The 12,275-nt window shown below is 33.3% G+C and overlaps 7 non-coding genes across 7 annotated transcripts; all 7 read right to left on the bottom strand.

Moving 5' to 3' along the window:
* Positions 1-1,199: 1,199 nt before the first annotated feature.
* On the bottom strand, positions 1,200-1,292 carry TRNAI-UAU (transfer RNA isoleucine (anticodon UAU)). Its single transcript is given in 2 exon segments — positions 1,200-1,235; positions 1,255-1,292. It is a non-coding gene; the product is annotated as a tRNA-Ile (tRNA).
* A 1,419-nt stretch (positions 1,293-2,711) lies between these two features.
* TRNAI-UAU (transfer RNA isoleucine (anticodon UAU)) lies at positions 2,712-2,804 on the bottom strand. Its single transcript is given in 2 exon segments — positions 2,712-2,747; positions 2,767-2,804. It is a non-coding gene; the product is annotated as a tRNA-Ile (tRNA).
* A 1,419-nt stretch (positions 2,805-4,223) lies between these two features.
* TRNAI-UAU (transfer RNA isoleucine (anticodon UAU)) lies at positions 4,224-4,316 on the bottom strand. The gene is given in 2 exon segments: positions 4,224-4,259; positions 4,279-4,316. It is a non-coding gene; the product is annotated as a tRNA-Ile (tRNA).
* Positions 4,317-5,735: 1,419 nt separating this feature from the next.
* Positions 5,736-5,828, bottom strand: TRNAI-UAU (transfer RNA isoleucine (anticodon UAU)). The gene is given in 2 exon segments: positions 5,736-5,771; positions 5,791-5,828. It is a non-coding gene; the product is annotated as a tRNA-Ile (tRNA).
* Positions 5,829-7,247: 1,419 nt separating this feature from the next.
* On the bottom strand, positions 7,248-7,340 carry TRNAI-UAU (transfer RNA isoleucine (anticodon UAU)). Its single transcript is given in 2 exon segments — positions 7,248-7,283; positions 7,303-7,340. It is a non-coding gene; the product is annotated as a tRNA-Ile (tRNA).
* A 2,932-nt stretch (positions 7,341-10,272) lies between these two features.
* On the bottom strand, positions 10,273-10,365 carry TRNAI-UAU (transfer RNA isoleucine (anticodon UAU)). The gene is given in 2 exon segments: positions 10,273-10,308; positions 10,328-10,365. It is a non-coding gene; the product is annotated as a tRNA-Ile (tRNA).
* A 1,420-nt stretch (positions 10,366-11,785) lies between these two features.
* TRNAI-UAU (transfer RNA isoleucine (anticodon UAU)) lies at positions 11,786-11,878 on the bottom strand. The gene is given in 2 exon segments: positions 11,786-11,821; positions 11,841-11,878. It is a non-coding gene; the product is annotated as a tRNA-Ile (tRNA).
* Between the last annotated feature and the right edge of the window lie 397 nt (positions 11,879-12,275).

Genomic DNA, 12,275 nt, shown 5'->3' with positions numbered 1-12,275 from the left:
ATTGCAATGAATTCATGCCATTGCTGTACAGTTCAATATTATCAAAATTGTAAAATAATTCCTGTTTATAAATAATTCCTGTTTATTTATCTTAAATAATATTTGCTATAAATATATGTAACTTCAATGTTGCATAGGGAAAATATACACTATAATACCAAAAAGTGCAGTATCTTTAAATAAAAATAAGTTAAATCTCACTTGTGCTCTATATTTAAAGGTAAACATTGTTTTTTTGGTCTGTAGCACCTAAATTGTCAGTAAAGTCAGTGTCCAAAGAAATATAAAAAGCAGAAAATTACCCTTTTGATGACATGGATGAAAGGACTTCAAGAAACCCATCAGCAATTGCCATAGACATTGTTATTTTGTAGCCACTCTGATATTAAATTGCAATTAAAACTTAATAGGTATGTTTTGGTATATATGGATTTCATGCAATACCATTAAGACAGTCACCTGCATTGAAAAAAAGCATAACTTCTAGAATGAGAATGAGCATCAAAGGAACATGCATCCTAGATGAGACTTGAAGCCACTGTCCCAGGTGATAGCAAACTTATCCGGAAACTAATCCACAATGTCATCAGGATAAATGTCTGCTTTTAGATACAGGGCCATAATTTTGCAAGCTGAACAGTACCGGATTGTTAAGCAGATAAAAGTTTCTGGTGGAGCCATTTGTGCAGTATCAAGCAAGAATAAAGGGAACATCTCCAGTAATTACATGGATGAAATAAAGCCCAGATGAGACTTGAAACCACAATCCCTAGCTTAGGAGGCCAGTGCCTTATCCATTCGGCCAGTGGGGCTTAGTAACATCTTTGTGTTAAACTGATTTTTTCATTAGTATAATCATTAATTGTTGCGATATAGGAAAGCCGTTTATTTGTGTTCTTTGCTTTACAAATCCCAGCATGAAATGTGATTGTACTAACCAGACCTAATAGTGTGGACCCTCATGTTACATTGCAGCAAAACAGATTGATGCAACTCTTTTACCAATAAAGAGGTAGTCTTTTGCATTCCATTTTGTTGACTAACTAAAGTAATGTTTACAGTGCATATGAACCAAAGCAGATGTGTGTACTGGTACCTTAAAAACAGTCATGTTTGTGATTTTTTTCTGCCTTCATATCAGGATGTTCAGGTAGCAGATGATAATCATTAACTGATGACATTAGAAAAAAAATTACATTTGCTCCAGGTGAGGGTTGAACTCACAACCTCGGCATTGCTCAACAGATACTGTCTTATAAGTACCACGCGCTGACCGATTGCGCCACAGGAGCACATGGTCAAACTGTATTATTTTTAGTTGAGTGATTTTAGCATCGAGTTGACTAAGTATATTAACTTGGTTTATTAATTTTAAATTAGTTACTTTTTAAATCCACTAAACTACTGCACCCAATACTAAAGTACCTAATAAAAGTAATATTCTAATCATAAGTTAATCAATTATATTGTGCATTTGTGTTATTGCCCAGTTTTATGTATCCTTAGGTGTATATTGCAATGAATTCATGCCATTGCTGTACAGTTCAATTTTATCAAAATTGTAAAATAATTCCTGTTTATAAATAATTCCTGTTTATTTATCTTAAATAATATTTGCTATAAATATATGTAACTTCAATGTTGCATAGGGAAAATATACACTATAATACCAAAGAGTGCAGTATCTTTAAATAAAAATAAGTTAAATCTCACTTGTGCTCTATATTTAAAGGTAAACATTGTTTTTTTGGTCTGTAGCACCTAAATTGTCAGTAAAGTCAGTGTCCAAAGAAATATAAAAAGCAGAAAATTACCCTTTTGATGACATGGATGAAAGGACTTCAAGAAACCCATCAGCAATTGCCATAGACATTGTTATTTTGTAGCCACTCTGATATTAAATTGCAATTAAAACTTAATAGGTATGTTTTGGTATATATGGATTTCATGCAATACCATTAAGACAGTCACCTGCATTGAAAAAAAGCATAACTTCTAGAATGAGAATGAGCATCAAAGGAACATGCATCCTAGATGAGACTTGAAGCCACTGTCCCAGGTGATAGCAAACTTATCCGGAAACTAATCCACAATGTCATCAGGATAAATGTCTGCTTTTAGATACAGGGCCATAATTTTGCAAGCTGAACAGTACCGGATTGTTAAGCAGATAAAAGTTTCTGGTGGAGCCATTTGTGCAGTATCAAGCAAGAATAAAGGGAACATCTCCAGTAATTATATGGATGAAATAAAGCCCAGATGAGACTTGAAACCACAATCCCTAGCTTAGGAGGCCAGTGCCTTATCCATTAGGCCAGTGGGGCTTAGTAACATCTTTGTGTGAAACTGATTTTTTCATTAGTATAATCATTAATTGTTGCAATATAGGAAAGCCGTTTATTTGTGTTCTTTGCTTTACAAATCCCAGCATGAAATGTGATTGTACTAACCAGACCTAATAGTGTGGACCCTCATGTTACATTGCAGCAAAACAGATTGATGCAAGTCTTTTACCAATAAAGAGCTAGTCTTTTGCATTCCATTTTGTTGACTAACTAAAGTAATTATTACAGTGCATATGAACCAAAGCAGATGTGTGTACTGGTACCTTAAAAACAGTCATGTTTGTGATTTTTTTCTGCCTTCATATCAGGATGTTCAGGTAGCAGATGATAATCATTAACTGATGACATTAGAAAAAAAATTACATTTGCTCCAGGTGAGGCTTGAACTCACAACCTCGGCATTGCTCAACAGATACTGTATTATAAGTACTGCGCGCTGACCGATTGCACCACAGGAGCACATGGTCAAAGTGTATTATTTTTAGTTGAGTGATTTTAGCATCGAGTTGACTTAGTATATTAACTTGGTTTATTAATTTTAAATTAGTTACTTTTTAAATCCACTAAACTACTGCACCCAATACTAAAGTACCTAATAAAAGTAATATTCTAATCATAAGTTAATCAATTATATTGTGCATTTGTGTTATTGCCCAGTTTTATGTATCCTTAGGTGTATATTGCAATGAATTCATGCCATTGCTGTACAGTTCAATATTATCAAAATTGTAAAATAATTCCTGTTTATAAATAATTCCTGTTTATTTATCTTAAATAATATTTGCTATAAATATATGTAACTTCAATGTTGCATAGGGAAAATATACACTATAATACCAAAAAGTGCAGTATATTTAAATAAAAATAAGTTAAATCTCACTTGTGCTCTATATTTAAAGGTAAACATTGTTTTTTTGGTCTGTAGCACCTAAATTGTCAGTAAAGTCAGTGTCCAAAGAAATATAAAAAGCAGAAAATTACCCTTTTGATGACATGGATGAAAGGACTTCAAGAAACCCATCAGCAATTGCCATAGACATTGTTATTTTGTAGCCACTCTGATATTAAATTGCAATTAAAACTTAATAGGTATGTTTTGGTATATATGGATTTCATGCAATACCATTAAGACAGTCACCTGCATTGAAAAAAAGCATAACTTCTAGAATGAGAATGAGCATCAAAGGAACATGTATCCTAGATGTGACTTGAAGCCACTGTCCCAGGTGATAGCAAACTTATCCGGAAACTAATCCACAATGTCATCAGGATAAATGTCTGCTTTTAGATACAGGGCCATAATTTTGCAAGATGAACAGTACCGGATTGTTAAGCAGATAAAAGTTTCTGGTGGAGCCATTTGTGCAGTATCAAGCAAGAATAAAGGGAACATCTCCAGTAATTATATGGATGAAATAAAGCCCAGATGAGACTTGAAACCACAATCCCTAGCTTAGGAGGCCAGTGCCTTATCCATTAGGCCAGTGGGGCTTAGTAACATCTTTGTGTGAAACTGATTTTTTCATTAGTATAATCATTAATTGTTGCGATATAGGAAAGCTGTTTATTTGTGTTCTTTGCTTTACAAATCCCAGCATGAAATGTGATTGTACTAACCAGACCTAATAGTGTGGACCCTCATGTTACATTGCAGCAAAACAGATTGATGCAACTCTTTTACCAATAAAGAGGTAGTCTTTTGCATTCCATTTTGTTGACTAACTAAAGTAATGTTTACAGTGCATATGAACCAAAGCAGATGTGTGTACTGGTACCTTAAAAACAGTCATGTTTGTGATTTTTTTCTGCCTTCATATCAGGATGTTCAGGTAGCAGATGATAATCATTAACTGATGACATTAGAAAAAAAATTACATTTGCTCCAGGTGAGGCTTGAACTCACAACCTCGGCATTGCTCAACAGATACTGTCTTATAAGTACTGCGCGCTGACCGATTGCACCACAGGAGCACATGGTCAAAGTGTATTATTTTTAGTTGAGTGATTTTAGCATTGAGTTGACTAAGTATATTAACTTGGTTTATTAATTTTAAATTAGTTACTTTTTAAATCCACTAAACAACTGCACCCAATACTAAAGTACCTAATAAAAGTAATATTCTAATCATAAGTTAATCAATTATATTGTGCATTTGTGTTATTGCCCAGTTTTATGTATCCTTAGGTGTATATTGCAATGAATTCATGCCATTGCTGTACAGTTCAATATTATCAAAATTGTAAAATAATTCCTGTTTATAAATAATTCCTGTTTATTTATCTTAAATAATATTTGCTATAAATATATGTAACTTCAATGTTGCATAGGGAAAATATACACTATAATACCAAAAAGTGCAGTATCTTTAAATAAAAATAAGTTAAATCTCACTTGTGCTCTATATTTAAAGGTAAACATTGTTTTTTTGGTCTGTAGCACCTAAATTGTCAGTAAAGTCACTGTCCAAAGAAATATAAAAAGCAGAAAATTACCCTTTTGATGACATGGATGAAAGGACTTCAAGAAACCCATCAGCAATTGCCATAGACATTGTTATTTTGTAGCCACTCTGATATTAAATTGCAATTAAAACTTAATAGGTATGTTTTGGTATATATGGATTTCATGCAATACCATTAAGACAGTCACCAACATTGAAAAAAAGCATAACTTCTAGAATGAGAATGAGCATCAAAGGAACATGTATCCTAGATGTGACTTGAAGCCACTGTCCCAGGTGATAGCAAACTTATCCGGAAACTAATCCACAATGTCATCAGGATAAATGTCTGCTTTTAGATACAGGGCCATAATTTTGCAAGCTGAACAGTACCGGATTGTTAAGCAGATAAAAGTTTCTGGTGGAGCCATTTGTGCAGTATCAAGCAAGAATAAAGGGAACATCTCCAGTAATTATATGGATGAAATAAAGCCCAGATGAGACTTGAAACCACAATCCTTAGCTTAGGAGGCCAGTGCCTTATCCATTAGGCCAGTGGGGCTTAGTAACATCTTTGTGTGAAACTGATTTTTTCATTAGTATAATCATTAATTGTTGCGATATAGGAAAGCCGTTTATTTGTGTTCTTTGCTTTACAAATCCCAGCATGAAATGTGATTGTACTAACCAGACCTAATAGTGTGGACCCTCATGTTACATTGCAGCAAAACAGATTGATGCAACTCTTTTACCAATAAAGAGGTAGTCTTTTGCATTCCATTTTGTTGACTAACTAAAGTAATGTTTACAGTGCATATGAACCAAAGCAGATGTGTGTACTGGTACCTTAAAAACAGTCATGTTTGTGATTTTTTTCTGCCTTCATATTAGGATGTTCAGGTAGCAGATGATAATCATTAACTGATGACATTAGAAAAAAAATTACATTTGCTCCAGGTGAGGCTTGAACTCACAACCTCGGCATTGCTCAACAGATACTGTCTTATAAGTACCGCGCGCTAACCGATTGCGCCACAGGAGCACATGGTCAAAGTGTATTATTTTTAGTTGAGTGATTTTAGCATTGAGTTGACTAAGTATATTAACTTGGTTTATTAATTTTAAATTAGTTACTTTTTAAATCCACTAAACTACTGCACCCAATACTAAAGTACCTAATAAAAGTAATATTCTAATCATAAGTTAATCAATTATATTGTGCATTTGTGTTATTGCCCAGTTTTATGTATCCTTAGGTGTATATTGCAATGAATTCATGCCATTGCTGTACAGTTCAATATTATCAAAATTGTAAAATAATTCCTGTTTATAAATAATTCCTGTTTATTTATCTTAAATAATATTTGCTATAAATATATGTAACTTCAATGTTGCATAGGGAAAATATACACTATAATACCAAAAAGTGCAGTATCTTTAAATAAAAATAAGTTAAATCTCACTTGTGCTCTATATTTAAAGGTAAACATTGTTTTTTTGGTCTGTAGCACCTAAATTGTCAGTAAAGTCAGTGTCCAAAGAAATATAAAAAGCAGAAAATTACCCTTTTGATGACATGGATGAAAGGACTTCAAGAAACCCATCAGCAATTGCCATAGACATTGTTATTTTGTAGCCACTCTGATATTAAATTGCAATTAAAACTTAATAGGTATGTTTTGGTATATATGGATTTCATGCAATACCATTAAGACAGTCACCTGCATTGAAAAAAAGCATAACTTCTAGAATGAGAATGAGCATCAAAGGAACATGCATCCTAGATGAGACTTGAAGCCACTGTCCCAGGTGATAGCAAACTTATCCGGAAACTAATCCACAATGTCATCAGGATAAATGTCTGCTTTTAGATACAGGGCCATAATTTTGCAAGCTGAACAGTACCGGATTGTTAAGCAGATAAAAGTTTCTGGTGGAGCCATTTGTGCAGTATCAAGCAAGAATAAAGGGAACATCTCCAGTAATTATATGGATGAAATAAAGCCCAGATGAGACTTGAAACCACAATCCCTAGCTTAGGAGGCCAGTGCCTTATCCATTAGGCCAGTGGGGCTTAGTAACATCTTTGTGTGAAACTGATTTTTTCATTAGTATAATCATTAATTGTTGTGATATAGGAAAGCTGTTTATTTGTGTTCTTTGCTTTACAAATCCCAGCATGAAATGTGATTGTACTAACCAGACCTAATAGTGTGGACCCTCATGTTACATTGCAGCAAAACAGATTGATGCAACTCTTTTACCAATAAAGAGGTAGTCTTTTGCATTCCATTTTGTTGACTAACTAAAGTAATGTTTACAGTGCATATGAACCAAAGCAGATGTGTGTACTGGTACCTTAAAAACAGTCATGTTTGTGATTTTTTTCTGCCTTCATATCAGGATGTTCAGGTAGCAGATGATAATCATTAACTGATGACATTAGAAAAAAAATTACATTTGCTCCAGGTGAGGCTTGAACTCACAACCTCGGCATTGCTCAACAGATACTGTCTTATAAGTACTGCGCGCTGACCGATTGCACCACAGGAGCACATGGTCAAAGTGTATTATTTTTAGTTGAGTGATTTTAGCATTGAGTTGACTAAGTATATTAACTTGGTTTATTAATTTTAAATTAGTTACTTTTTAAATCCACTAAACAACTGCACCCAATACTAAAGTACCTAATAAAAGTAATATTCTAATCATAAGTTAATCAATTATATTGTGCATTTGTGTTATTGCCCAGTTTTATGTATCCTTAGGTGTATATTGCAATGAATTCATGCCATTGCTGTACAGTTCAATATTATCAAAATTGTAAAATAATTCCTGTTTATAAATAATTCCTGTTTATTTATCTTAAATAATATTTGCTATAAATATATGTAACTTCAATGTTGCATAGGGAAAATATACACTATAATACCAAAAAGTGCAGTATCTTTAAATAAAAATAAGTTAAATCTCACTTGTGCTCTATATTTAAAGGTAAACATTGTTTTTTTGGTCTGTAGCACCTAAATTGTCAGTAAAGTCAGAGTCCAAAGAAATATAAAAAGCAGAAAATTACCCTTTTGATGACATGGATGAAAGGACTTCAAGAAACCCATCAGCAATTGCCATAGACATTGTTATTTTGTAGCCACTCTGATATTAAATTGCAATTAAAACTTAATAGGTATGTTTTGGTATATATGGATTTCATGCAATACCATTAAGACAGTCACCAACATTGAAAAAAAGCATAACTTCTAGAATGAGAATGAGCATCAAAGGAACATGTATCCTAGATGTGACTTGAAGCCACTGTCCCAGGTGATAGCAAACTTATCCGGAAACTAATCCACAATGTCATCAGGATAAATGTCTGCTTTTAGATACAGGGCCATAATTTTGCAAGCTGAACAGTACCGGATTGTTAAGCAGATAAAAGTTTCTGGTGGAGCCATTTGTGCAGTATCAAGCAAGAATAAAGGGAATATCTCCAGTAATTATATGGATGAAATAAAGCCCAGATGAGACTTGAAACCACAATCCTTAGCTTAGGAGGCCAGTGCCTTATCCATTAGGCCAGTGGGGCTTAGTAACATCTTTGTGTGAAACTGATTTTTTCATTAGTATAATCATTAATTGTTGCGATATAGGAAAGCCGTTTATTTGTGTTCTTTGCTTTACAAATCCCAGCATGAAATGTGATTGTACTAACCAGACCTAATAGTGTGGACCCTCATGTTACATTGCAGCAAAACAGATTGATGCAACTCTTTTACCAATAAAGAGGTAGTCTTTTGCATTCCATTTTGTTGACTAACTAAAGTAATGTTTACAGTGCATATGAACCAAAGCAGATGTGTGTACTGGTACCTTAAAAACAGTCATGTTTGTGATTTTTTTCTGCCTTCATATCAGGATGTTCAGGTAGCAGATGATAATCATTAACTGATGACATTAGAAAAAAAAATTACATTTGCTCCAGGTGAGGCTTGAACTCACAACCTCGGCAGTGCTCAACAGATACTGTCTTATAAGTACTGCGCACTGACCGATTGCACCACAGGAGCACATGGTCAAAGTGTATTATTTTTAGTTGAGTGATTTTAGCATTGAGTTGACTAAGTATATTAACTTGGTTTATTAATTTTAAATTAGTTACTTTTTAAATCCACTAAACAACTGCACCCAATACTAAAGTACCTAATAAAAGTAATATTCTAATCATAAGTAAATCAATTATATTGTGCATTTGTGTTATTGCCCAGTTTTATGTATCCTTAGGTGTATATTGCAATGAATTCATGCCATTGCTGTACAGTTCAATATTATCAAAATTGTAAAATAATTCCTGTTTATAAATAATTCCTGTTTATTTATCTTAAATAATATTTGCTATAAATATATGTAACTTCAATGTTGCATAGGGAAAATATACACTATAATACCAAAAAGTGCAGTATCTTTAAATAAAAATAAGTTAAATCTCACTTGTGCTCTATATTTAAAGGTAAACATTGTTTTTTTGGTCTGTAGCACCTAAATTGTCAGTAAAGTCAGAGTCCAAAGAAATATAAAAAGCAGAAAATTACCCTTTTGATGACATGGATGAAAGGACTTCAAGAAACCCATCAGCAATTGCCATAGACATTGTTATTTTGTAGCCACTCTGATATTAAATTGCAATTAAAACTTAATAGGTATGTTTTGGTATATATGGATTTCATGCAATACCATTAAGACAGTCACCTGCATTGAAAAAAAGCATAACTTCTAGAATGAGAATGAGCATCAAAGGAACATGCATCCTAGATGAGACTTGAAGCCACTGTCCCAGGTGATAGCAAACTTATCCGGAAACTAATCCACAATGTCATCAGGATAAATGTCTGCTTTTAGATACAGGGCCATAATTTTGCAAGCTGAACAGTACCGGATTGTTAAGCAGATAAAAGTTTCTGGTGGAGCCATTTGTGCAGTATCAAGCAAGAATAAAGGGAACATCTCCAGTAATTATATGGATGAAATAAAGCCCAGATGAGACTTGAAACCACAATCCCTAGTTTAGGAGGCCAGTGCCTTATCCATTAGGCCAGTGGGGCTTAGTAACATCTTTGTGTGAAACTGATTTTTTCATTAGTATAATCATTAATTGTTGCGATATAGGAAAGCCGTTTATTTGTGTTCTTTGCTTTACAAATCCCAGAATGAAATGTGATTGTACTAACCAGACCTAATAGTGTGGACCCTCATGTTACATTGCAGCAAAACAGATTGATGCAACTCTTTTACCAATAAAGAGGTAGTCTTTTGCATTCCATTTTGTTGACTAACTAAAGTAATGTTTACAGTGCATATGAACCAAAGCAGATGTGTGTACTGGTACCTTAAAAACAGTCATGTTTGTGATTTTTTTCTGCCTTCATATCAGGATGTTCAGGTAGCAGATGATAATCATTAACTGATGACATTAGAAAAAAAATTACATTTGCTCCAGGTGAGGCTTGAACTCACAACCTCAGCATTGCTCAACAGATACTGTCTTATAAGTACCGTGCGCTAACCGATTGCGCCACAGGAGCACATGGTCAAAGTGTATTATTTTTAGTTGAGTGATTTTAGCATCGAGTTGACTAAGTATATTAACTTGGTTTATTAATTTTAAATTAGTTACTTTTTAAATCCACTAAACTACTGCACCCAATACTAAAGTACCTAATAAAAGTAATATTCTAATCATAAGTTAATCAATTATATTGTGCATTTGTGTTATTGCCCAGTTTTATGTATCCTTAGGTGTATATTGCAATGAATTCATGCCATTGCTGTACAGTTCAATATTATCAAAATTGTAAAATAATTCCTGTTTATAAATAATTCCTGTTTATTTATCTTAAATAATATTTGCTATAAATATATGTAACTTCAAAGTTGCATAGGGAAAATATACACTATAATACCAAAAAGTGCAGTATCTTTAAATAAAAATAAGTTAAATCTCACTTGTGCTCTATATTTAAAGGTAAACATTGTTTTTTTGGTCTGTAGCACCTAAATTGTCAGTATAGTCAGTGTCCAAAGAAATATAAAAAGCAGAAAATTACCCTTTTGATGACATGGATGAAAGGACTTCAAGAAACCCATCAGCAATTGCCATAGACATTATTATTTTGTAGCCACTCTGATATTAAATTGCAATTAAAACTTAATAGGTATGTTTTGGTATATATGGATTTCATGCAATACCATTAAGACAGTCACCTGCATTGAAAAAAAGCATAACTTCTAGAATGAGAATGAGCATCAAAGCAACATGCATCCTAGATGAGACTTGAAGCCACTGTCCCAGGTGATAGCAAACTTATCCGGAAACTAATCCACAATGTCATCAGGATAAATGTCTGCTTTTAGATACAGGCCCATAATTTTGCAAGCTGAACAGTACCGGATTGTTAAGCAGATAAAAGTTTCTGGTGGAGCCATTTGTGCAGTATCAAGCAAGAATAAAGGGAACATCTCCAGTAATTATATGGATGAAATAAAGCCCAGATGAGACTTGAAACCACAATCCCTAGCTTAGGAGGCCAGTGCCTTATCCATTAGGCCAGTGGGGCTTAGTAACATCTTTGTGTGAAACTGATTTTTTCATTAGTATAATCATTAATTGTTGCGATATAGGAAAGCCGTTTATTTGTGTTCTTTGCTTTACAAATCCCAGCATGAAATGTGATTGTACTAACCAGACCTAATAGTGTGGACCCTCATGTTACATTGCAGCAAAACAGATTGATGCAACTCTTTTACCAATAAAGAGGTAGTCTTTTGCATTCCATTTTGTTGACTAACTAAAGTAATGTTTACAGTGCATATGAACCAAAACAGATGTGTGTACTGGTACCTTAAAAACAGTCATGTTTGTGATTTTTTTCTGCCTTCATATCAGGATGTTCAGGTACCAGATGATAATCATTAACTGATGACATTAGAAAAAAAAATTACATTTGCTCCAGGTGAGGCTTGAACTCACAACCTCGGCATTGCTCAACAGATACTGTCTTATAAGTACCACGCGCTAACCGATTGCGCCACAGGAGCACATGGTCAAAGTGTATTATTTTTAGTTGAGTGATTTTAGCATCAAGTTGACTAAGTATATTAACTTGGTTTATTAATTTTAAATTAGTTACTTTTTAAATCCACTAAACTACTGCACCCAATACTAAAGTACCTAATAAAAGTAATATTCTAATCATAAGTTAATCAATTATATTGTGCATTTGTGTTATTGCCCAGTTTATGTATCCTTAGGTGTATATTGCAATGAATTCATGCCATTGCTGTACAGTTCAATATTATCAAAATTGTAAAATAATTCCTGTTTATAAATAATTCCTGTTTATTTATCTTAAATAATATTTGCTATAAATATATGTAACTTCAAAGTTGCATAGGGAAAATATACACTATAATACCAAAAAGTGCAGTATCTTTA

Source organism: Taudactylus pleione, unplaced genomic scaffold (assembly GCF_031769625.1).
Source record: "Taudactylus pleione unplaced genomic scaffold, aTauple2 ptg000473l, whole genome shotgun sequence".
Taxonomy (NCBI): domain Eukaryota; kingdom Metazoa; phylum Chordata; class Amphibia; order Anura; family Myobatrachidae; genus Taudactylus; species Taudactylus pleione.
This window is presented reverse-complemented; position numbering and strand designations above follow the sequence as displayed.